The sequence below is a fragment of the Brassica napus genome, chromosome C3, assembly GCF_020379485.1.
Source record: "Brassica napus cultivar Da-Ae chromosome C3, Da-Ae, whole genome shotgun sequence".
Lineage (NCBI taxonomy): Eukaryota > Viridiplantae > Streptophyta > Magnoliopsida > Brassicales > Brassicaceae > Brassica > Brassica napus.
The window spans coordinates 30,193,736-30,204,730 of NC_063446.1; the positions used below are offsets into that span (position 1 = coordinate 30,193,736).

Below are 10,995 nucleotides of genomic sequence, written 5' to 3' on the forward strand. Positions count from 1 at the left end.
AGCAGTTGTTGAAGTAGAGAAGAAATTCTCCAAAAATGCTCTCTTGCAGTCATCCCATGTGGTTATAGAGTCGCTGGATAGAGACTTCTCCCACTGACGTGCCTTATCCCCCAAAGAGAAAGGGAATAGCTTGAGCTTTAAGGCATCTTCGGACACACCATTGATCTTTGACAACCCACAGTAGCTGTCAAACCTGTCCAAGTGATCAAATGAGTCCTCTAGAGCCAAGCCATGATACTTGTTGTTCTCGATCACGTTGAGGAGTCCTGATTTGATATCAAAGTTGTTGGCTGGTACAGCTGGTGCTCGGATTCCCAATCTGTGACCATGAATGTTTGGGCGGTCATAAGTACCAATGGGTCGAGCTACCCGCGGTTAGTGTTCTGCCCCTTGTTGTGGATCTGCCATATCAACGTCCAATTCCTGCAAGTGGGCTTGTTGCTCTTCTTCTCTTCTAGCTCTAGCAAACACTCTCTCTAAAGCTCTGACGTCTGCTACTATTGGAACTAGGTTTGATGGACCCCTGCTCCTCAAGCTCATACACCTAAAAGTTAAAGGTAGGTGAAGAAGAAGAATCAGTAACAAAACAAAATTTAAAATGACCTAGTCTCCAGCAAGTGACTAAATCTCAATGTTTCAATCTACTCAGAATTTGGCAACGGCGCCAATTTGATGTTAGGAGTTTTCAAGGCTCCTAAGAAAAATGTTGTAGTATAAATGATTGTCGAACCAGTTCTGAGGGATATCAAAGCACCGAGAATGCAAGTACTCACTTAATCTAAGTGCAACCAATGATTTAGATGGGTTTTAAATTACTACTAATACTAGAAAGCAATTACAGAATGAAACTTTGTTGACTAAGGGAAAAGAGAACTCATGGGCATAGGGATTAGACCTTGGGTGATCAAGTATCGAACTAAGGATGGCAAATGATCAATCAAACTATCGACCTTAAGCCTAGACACAGTTCTAAACAAGCTCTATGTCTAGATGAATGCTCATTTGCTAACATATCTCAAACATCAAATGTCTTTGGTTGAATAATGTGAAAGCAATCATTACTAACAAGTCTATTAGCTATCTTAGCACCTTTAACAATAAATGTCTTTGGCAAAGTATACTAAAAACCTAGGAGAGTTGTTTCAGGCATTTCATCAAACACCTTTTGGGTGGGAAATGCCTATTGATCAACTTTTGAGTGGCCGACTCAGAAGATGCATTATGAATACTCTACTAGCAAGGAACAAGAATGATCTACACTAAAACATCCTAGAACTAACCTAATCACCCTTGATCTCCCTAACCCATGAATTCTAAAGGTGATTACTCACTAATCTCCATGATTCCTCTTAAACCCATATTGGATTTCAGATTAATCATGTAGAGAAATAGATAAAAAATCAACAAGAACACAAGAAGAAAGCAATGAAATCTGAATCAAAAGAAGTTTTACTAGTTGTTCCCCAGAAAAAAGATAACTCCCTCGTGGCTGCCAAAGGTAATTAAAACATAGGTTTTGAAAAGTAAAAAATGTGCATAATGAAATGACCAAAAGGCCCTTGAGAAAACATGAATTCGGCCAAACAAATAGACGCGGAGCGACCTCGGCACGTCGCTCCGACAAGTCGCTCCGGGCTTCGGGAGCGACCTCAGTGGGTCGCTCTGAGAGGTCGCTCCGGCTCCATTGTGTTGTCGTCACGCGATAGAAAAGCGAGCGACCTCGGGGTGTCACTCTGGCCAAGTCGCTCTGGGCTTCGGGAGCGACCTGGAGTGGTCGCTCTGATAGGTCGCTCCGGGTCAGTTTTCGGCTTCCACCGGGATGAAATGGCGAGCGACTTCTCGGGGTCGCTCCAGCGAGGTCGCTCTGAGAGGTAGTTTGGAGCTACCTCATGGCGTCGTTCCGTGATGTCGCTCCCATGCTCTGCTCGTCCAATGATCACCTAGATCACCTCTTTTGAGCTCCAAATGCACCCAAATGTCTCCAAGAACTCCATGTGGTACTCCAATCACTACAAAAAAAACTTTGTTTAGCTACAAATTAGCTACAATTTTTGTTTTTGTGGCTGTCTTTTTGCCACAATTATTTACGGAACGGCCACGATTTTACAAAACCTATAATTTGTGGATATCTTGTGGATTTTCGTAGCTAAATAGCTGCAAATTTTATCTTGTGGCTATTCGAGGAAAAATAGTCACGATAAACCACAAAATAGATTGTAGAAATAGGAATCCACGATTAGCCACGAAAACAGTTGTAGAAATAGATAGCCACAACGTAGTTTGTGGCTATTAAAAGAAAAATTAATCCCTAAACTTACCCTAAACCCTAAATTTTTAATCTCCGATCATAAAATCTAAATCTTAAATCACAAACTTTTCAAATAAAATAACTTATAATGTGTCATATAAAATCAATCACTTATAATAAATTCCTCTCAAACTTTAAATTCTAAACAAATGATCTCAAACTCTAAATATATTCTAAACCCTAAACTTTTAATCTTTAATGGTAAACCTTAAATCTTAAATCATATTCATAAAATAAACAACAAAATTTACTTTTTGTTTTTGTTGAGTATGTTATTAAAACACACGTAATAATTAAATCACATGTGTTTGTACAATATATTAAACTACTATATATAATATAGCTAAAAACTAAAATCTAACTTTTATAAAAAATTATAAATTTATAAAAATGTTTAAATAATAAATCCAAACTCTAAATTTAACCCACACCATATCATGAATCGAAAATCCTAAATCATATTCTAAACTTAAACCTAATGTTATACTACTTTAAATAAAAAATTACAAATAGTATAATTTCTAACTAGACCATAAATCCAACGATTAAACTTAAAAACTTGTAGTTACTGAATTAAATTATAAATAATAATTTTTGATTAGAAAAGATGATTATAAAATATAAACAATAAACTAAAATATAGTGTTTAATATTGGTCCATATATGTTTGAGATCTGAAACGTAAAGAAAAAAAACACTATGAAAAGAGGACACAATAAACGAAAAGGGTGGAAAACATATTGGGCCATCCAATTAATAAAAAAGTAAAAAATTGAGTTAATCTTCTAATTTTTCATTGGCTAAAAGAGTAAGACGTGGATTGCAATAAAAAAAATATTGAATTTAATCTCTTCTAATTTTTCATTGGCTAAAAGAGAAAGACATGGATTGCAATCTTATACCATTGATCTATATTAATCCAATGGTCCATATGTTTTTCATCCTTTCCATTTATTTTCACTTCTCATATGTGTTTCTTCTTTTACGTCTCAGATCTCAATCATTTTTTTTTCACCTTCTTCCTCTTATGTATCATCTCTATTCTCTTCCTCCAATATCCACTTTCAGATTTCAATCACACTCCAATCCATCTAGCCTCTCACTTCGAACCTACACCTAGGGATCTGTAAACAACGCAGCAAGAATATCTGCTCGAATCCATCTCCTACACGGCTCTGCGGCTTCGAAATCACCATCTTGGTTTACTCAAGGGCTACGGTTTCATCAGAATCACTGTCTTCGTCATTCTTCAACTCTGCACCTTCCGTTTTGTTGGAAGTCAGTCTGCTCTGCGGCTCCACCAGCATCTCCAGATCTCCTTCTCTGCTCAAGCTCTAGAAAATGCCTCTTCAGTTTCATTCCAAGTCGTGTCGTCTCTGCCTCCGGTAAAGTCGTGTCTGCTCAAGCTGTAGAAACGTCGCTCTCAGCTTCTTGCTTGTGATGGCCAAAGCACCAGGAGCAAGACGACCCTTGACGGCGCAAGAGAGCAAACCGGTTTAGAATTAGGGTTTTTTCATTAGATTTTGGTTATTATTTTGATTTAGTTGTTAAGGTTTAGGTTTTGTAAACCAGATTTATAAACTAGTTTAATTTGTAAACCAAATTGTAGTTTGGTAATCAAATTTAATCTGAAATGAAATTCAATTATAAATCAATATTTGACTATTTGTAAACCAAATTAGTTTATAAAACAAAAATTTTATTGCTAAAACATTTTTTTCCTGTAAAATAATTATATATATATATATGTATTTTGTAATTCGTGATTTATATTTTTTGAAATAAGTATGAATTAGCCACAATTTATAATGTGACTTTTTGTGGCTAAAATAACTACAAATATGGTTTGTAGCTGTTTGTGGATTTTAGCTACAGATATCGTTTGCGGCTAAGTTGTAGAGAGACAGCCACAAATAACAACATTTTATCGATAGCCACAAGCCTATAGTCAACGAAAATTATTTGTTGCTATCTGTAGCAATGGGTGAAATAGCTACAAAAATAAGTTAATAGCCACGAAAAAATTTGTAGCTATTTCAAGTTTTTCTTGTAGTGAATACCTGATAAAGACTCATGTATGCAAAATACAACCTAAACATGGCTAAATCCTAGTCTATATGATCAAAATGCACATGGGTGAATGGATAAAACAATGGAAATATGCAAGATATCAGTATCACCCCAGGTCGGTGGTTAATTTTGAACGAGAAGATAAACTAGACTTAAGTAGTTGATTTTAAAATCAGAATCTAACTTCCATGTAGGTAGTTGTCTGTGAAACAAATCGGCGGAGAAGAACAAGCGGCGGAAGAGAACACAAAAAAATTGCCTGGAACAAAATTAGAGAAACAGAAACATGGATTCAGCGAGAGCGAACAAGACACCAGGGTGGCGGAACGAGAGAGAGACTGAAATCGAACGGTGGAAATGGGTAAGATGTCTAGAGAGACAAACAAGAAGATGTAGAATGGAATCAAACACAACGACTGAGATCTAGATGGATGAGATGTCGCACGGGAGAAAGGGGTTAGGTTTAGTTGCATACTTTTCTCAAATTAGGGATTTGGTTTGAAAGAGGAACCGACGCGATGGACACCTTATCGCTTTGATTTTTAATTTATTTTATTTGTTTTACATTAATCATATTTGTTAGGGATGGATGTCTAGTTAGATAGTCTAACAAGAAGAGAGATCCTTTAGTTAGAGGTTATCTTGGTAAATTTATTAAGGGAAAGTGTTTTATAGGTTCAATGTGTCTCTTACGGTAATTGACAACTTAGAATGTGTCTCCTAAAGTAATTTTCTCTTTGATAAACTTGTGATTTGGCAAATAGATTTGTTTGTGGCGTGAATTTGAGATTTGTGTTTCACAAGTCACAACATTATTGAAATATCAATCCAACCATTTTTTATGTCATCTAAACAATAGATCTGTCATAACTTTTACTGCAGTTCGGGTCTACGTGATAAAACGTTTATTTTCGTAAAACAAAGATTCTGTAAAAGTACATTTTAGCAAGATCCTTGAATTGTTTTATACATAATTCTAAACGCATGATTTTTCAAAGGCCAATATATATGTTGATTTAATAGTTTGTTTCATTAGCCTTTTCATAAGTTTTACAGCTACTCCTTTTATTTGCATCCAAAGTATCAGAATTACATGCATTCTCAAAACTACAATTTTTTTGACGCATGAAACTACTTGTAATATACCTGGGTAGTGCATGTGGGTGATGATTATATGATGATCTCGATTTAAATATATATAAAGAGAAACAACACAAATTTAGGAATGTAGTTGATTAACAAAGTCTTGGAAAATTAGAACTCGAACGAAAATGTCCATGACTCGCCAATCTTGACACTATTTCACTCTTCTTTTCCTTACAAATCTTTTCAGAATGATCCATCACTTTATGCCAATGCCTCCTCTCTAAATCCACCCTTAGATCATCTTCAAACCCATCAACTAATCTCTCTGATATCCCAAATCCTTTCAGACGCACCAGTATCGGTTTCTCTTGTAAGTACTTGCGCGAATTCCTGGTCTTGTTTAGTTTAATCTTGTCTTCTCTTGAGTCTGGTAGTTCGTTCGATAGTTGTTGTGACTTGAGTGCTTGAACTGCAATACTTGGAGGGATCTTGAGATTTTTTGCAAGTTGTTTGCATATCTCCAGTGTTAGTTTCTTGTAGTTTAAACATCGACATAGTTTTGTTCTATCTTCGGATGATAGATTTGGATGAGACTGCAACATCATGGTATCACAAAAAAAATAGTTAATATATATATTGACTCATCACAGAGATTATATAGTAATAAACAATTTTCACGTGATATTACTAATCTTGTTCTTACTATTCAGAAACTGGTGAAGTAATAGTAACTAGTCAAACAAAAGACAGCTAAGATCGTCAGATTCTGACATGAATGTGGAGTAAGGACAATATATTAAATTATTACACATTGCAATTGATCCTATTTTTACATATTAGATTGTTGCAATTACTCTTTTTATTTGACAAAACCATATAAGGTTTTAAGTTTCTATCAAATATTTCTAAAAAAAATCTAAACGTGAAAAGAAATTGAAACAAAATTATCGTTTGAGTTTTTACAATTTTTAACTTAATGTTTGATATATAGAAAAAAAATATTAGTTGGTTATTTTAAAATATAGGCATAATAATTAACATCTTAACTAGGTAACATAAATTTAAATGTAAAAGAAAGACAGAAAGAAAACTTAAGGCATTTTCATATCTTGAGAACTGTAAAAAAGCCAAACTATATTAGAAGTTATTAAAAATATATATATTGGAAGTTATTTGCTTCTTTGTCACCTTCTATTTCACTCTACTTAGTTTTTTTTTTTCATTTTTGTGCAAATTTTTTTTTTCTAATTTCCCATACGAACATTCAATTATTTTGATAAAAAAGACAAAGAAAAAAAAAATCATACTGGATAAAAATCTGACCTCCAGATAGATGTCAATGGCTCTGAATAGTCCATCAAACCAATCTCTAGCTGAACCTGGCAAACTCTCAGCAACTTCAAGAAACTTTGACACTTCAAGATTCTGGTCTGGAGATATCTCTCTCAGATACTTATCAGTCAACTTTCCCATTCTTCTAAATTTCAAATCCTCATCTCCTTCTGTGTTGCAACTACTCACGAACACTTTGAGTAACCTTATCACTAAATCAACATCATAAACCCCTTTTTCTCTCTTCTCTCTTGTCGGTATCAGAAGATCATCAAGTGTTGCATGATCTAACATTTCTCCTATGACTCTCTCTAAACCATTTCTTGATTCCTTGCTGATGCTAAAACCCGATAAAACCCGAAGAATCCAGAGGAGTTTCCTGCAGCAAAACGCGGTTTTCGCAATAAAGATCACTCCCTGAACCGCTGTATCAGCTAAACCTGCATACTCGAGCTTGTTGTTTGATTTGTAATGAACCTTTGTCTTGAGGTAATGGAGAAGAAATCTTGTTAGGACTAAACTGTCATTGTTCTGATCGTAAGCTCCAAGGTTCTTTACCAGCTTCTCGACGATCTTTGGCCCGAGACTTGACAAATCGTCGAACCACCACTCGTTGCTTGTTTGCAAGAAAAAGATCTCGAAGTTGACCTAGTCTTTGACGTCTCCGGTGACATTAAAGAGGTTGAAGCAGAGGAAGATGTTAATAATGAGGCAAAGACTTGACTCATGTCCGAACCCTGAGAGATTTTTGCTAAAACCCCGAAAACTAGCTTATCGACAAGACCGTACGAATCTGCGTGTAAGAACACGTGCTCACGGCTCTTGAGGCATGAAACGATGTCGTTCCATGACCAGTAGAACATTCCTTCAAGAAACTTCACTGTTTGAAGGGAGAGATTCGAGGAACAGAGATTCTCTGTCATCTCAAGAAACACAGAAGAACAATACAAGATGGAGACATTTGAGACATTGATTGAGATCCCCCCGCCATTAGTGTAACAGAACCTTGAAACCAAGTCGAACCCATTTGATCCACCTGGAAAGTCTTCGAGAATGATTATATTGTTCTTGTTGTTGTTCTGTCTTATCATCTTCTTCAAGAACCCTGAGTACTCTGAGATCAAACCCTAACCAAAAAAGATACCAGTGAGACAAAATTTAAGTCAGATAATAGAAATAGTGGAAGTTAGGTTTAGATTAGAGAGTTATTACCTTGTTGACGAAGAAAGTAAAGTCTTGATTAAGATTGATTTGAAGATCACAGAGAAGAGACATTGTGTGAACTTCTTTTGCATTTGATGATGAATGAAGCTTTTTTTTTTTTTTTTTTTTTTTGAAGTGACTCTTGTGAGCTTTCGTTTGTTCTTTTGGTTTGTTGAGAGAGCAATAATAGTTTTCACATGGAAAAAACTATTTATATAGAAACCATTTATATATCTTTTATTCGGCATCCTTATCTTTATGTGTATATAAAAATCATTTTTATGTCTTCCGTTTAAAACTTTCGCATGATTAATTATGTAAAACATATTTATACAAACATATGGGTAGATTATAAATTATAAAAGAGATCGAACGTGGATCAACATCTAAAACTAACCTAAGTAGATATATACATAATTTAATGATTTGCACTAATGTCTTTGATGTCCATATTCAAATCCGCATGTAATAATAATACATGTTGGTTTCTGAAAAATAATAATAGATGAATAGTGTACATGATGACTTTATTGGTCGATTTTTTGTTGTATGAACTTATAGGAATCATTTGATAACTGAAATGTGTTATATACTTACTAATTTTGATACTGAATCTGGCTAAGTGGCTATCAGCTTGACATCCACTAAGATTATTTTTTTTTCTCATCCAGTTATAAATATAGTTAGAATTAATTGAATAACAGTTTGAACTTTTGTACAATTTTCATTTCAACTCAAGTCATGAAACAAAACATATCTCTTTCAGTTTTGGTCATTACTGTTTTGCATCAAATAAGCATGTAATAATCAATACTATTAAAAGAGAAGAAATCCTAAAAAATTTACCTATAAAAGTTATCTGGACTTTTTCATTTTTTTAGTCCAACCTATTAATACAACCAAAGTTTATAATTACATTATTCAATACGTATACTCTCTTACATTTTTGGAATGTGATTGACGCCACTTGACTTATTATTCGTAGTGCATTATTAACATTTATGTGGTCTATCTTATATCAATGAATACTAATATTTGAATCTCATAGATCTCATCCAATACTTATTTGAACAAAAAGATAATACCTCTTCGTATCCATCATGTTTAGTGCTACATTATAAATATCTCATTACTTGGTTGCATGGTTCTCATAGTACTTCCAACAGCTTATCGACATATTTTGTAAGTAGATTTTTTAAAATTATTCTCTTATAATAGTATCGATATTCACTTATAACACTACAGATATTATTTCAAAATAGAATTTGTATCTTAATAATAGATTATTTTATATGAATATTAATTTAAATATAGAATATTAAAAATATAATATTTTATATGGACACATATTATTACGTAAAAAAAAATTATGAATCAACACAATATATTAAACCTAAAGTGACTACTTTATGAAAAGTAAAAAAAATTATATTTACAATATTATGAACAAATGTAATATATTCCCAAAAAAAGTAATTTTTTCTTCCCAGAATATATTAAAAATTACTGGTGTGATAAAATTAAAAATGACATCCCTAATATTTTCTCTCATCTAAATTTCTAATATTTAATTTAAGAAAACAACATGGTCTAGGCTGAGAAAAATATTCAAACCCGAAAGACTGAACTGAATAAAAAGTTATACCAATTCTTAATCGAAGCTGGTAAAATATTCAAACGGGTTCAAAACTTTGGTATATGAAGGGCTAGGACCAAATTTGGTTCAGACCAAAATATTTCGAGTGCTCAAAAATATTCAAATCACATTTATATGTTTAAATATATATATATATATATATATATATTTTAAACAACAAACTTTGATTCATAACCGGTTCAGGTCAGAAGAGTGGCCGACTCAATAGAAAATGCAGATTTCACAAGTGAATTATTTTTATTTAGTATTCAAAATATCTAAAATACTCAAAAATATTCAAATTTTTTTAAAAGTACTTGAAAATGTCAAAAACAGTAGAAAATAAATATCTAAAATAGTAAAAATATTTAAAACACAGAAAATACACTAAATACCTATTGGTTCCCCATCCAATATCCAAAGTGAACCAATTTCATGTTAAGGATTTTAAATATTCTAATTTCTATGTCATATACTATTTTTATTTTGGATTTTAAGGATTTTAAATTATATTTAGATTTTTTATTTTGTTTACTTAATCTAAACGGATATTTGTACACGAATATCTAAATCAAATATGAATCAAAGTTTATAAATACCCGAATGAAAATTAAATCTCTAAATCAATAACCCAAATTCCAAATAGACCGAAACATGTATCCAAATGCCCTCCTTTAACATGGTGCATATTGTTGTCCAAAAAAAAAACATGGTGCATATTAAGAATTCTTCTCACGGTCCACAATATTACTCACCTAAAATATAACTTAAGAAAATGACGTACATGAAATTTTAAAATCTATTAATTATATACAAAATTAGAAATTGCTTACAAATAATTTTGGACTGATGAAATCGATCCCGCGCTTCAAAAGCGCGGATCAAAATCTAGTAATGTTATTATGACCAACGAAGAATTGGTCTAATGGTTAAAACTCTTAAATTATCTAGTATGCGTCTAAAAGGTTATAGGTTTAAGTTCCGTTAAAAGCCATTTGCTACTTTTCTTCGAAGTAGAGTAAATTTAAACTGGTGTATGCTTCGCTCAAGGGAGATATACGGACCGAGAACCTCATAGTCATTAAAATATATATAATACTGTAATTACCATAGAACATAAGCTACTAATAATGTCACCGAATGATGTAGGTTAGTCGATCAAGTTGTGTACTTAATTTTGAATCTTGGTGAAAGAAATATTGTATACAAAGTTTTTGGTATTAGTGCAGGTTGTTTTCAGACCAACAAAACCGATTCAAAGTTCCTAATTAAGAAAATAGTGTTAATCTAAACCGTTTCAGAATTTGATATTAAATATTCAAATTGATTTTCATTTGGGAGGCGTCATTAGGAAAATTAC

The 10,995-nt window shown here is 33.0% G+C and overlaps 1 pseudogene; it reads right to left on the reverse strand.

Annotated features, from left to right (window-relative positions):
- Nucleotides 1-5,442: 5,442 nt before the first annotated feature.
- LOC106389249 lies at nucleotides 5,443-8,150 on the reverse strand (annotated as a pseudogene).
- Nucleotides 8,151-10,995: the final 2,845 nt, after the last annotated feature.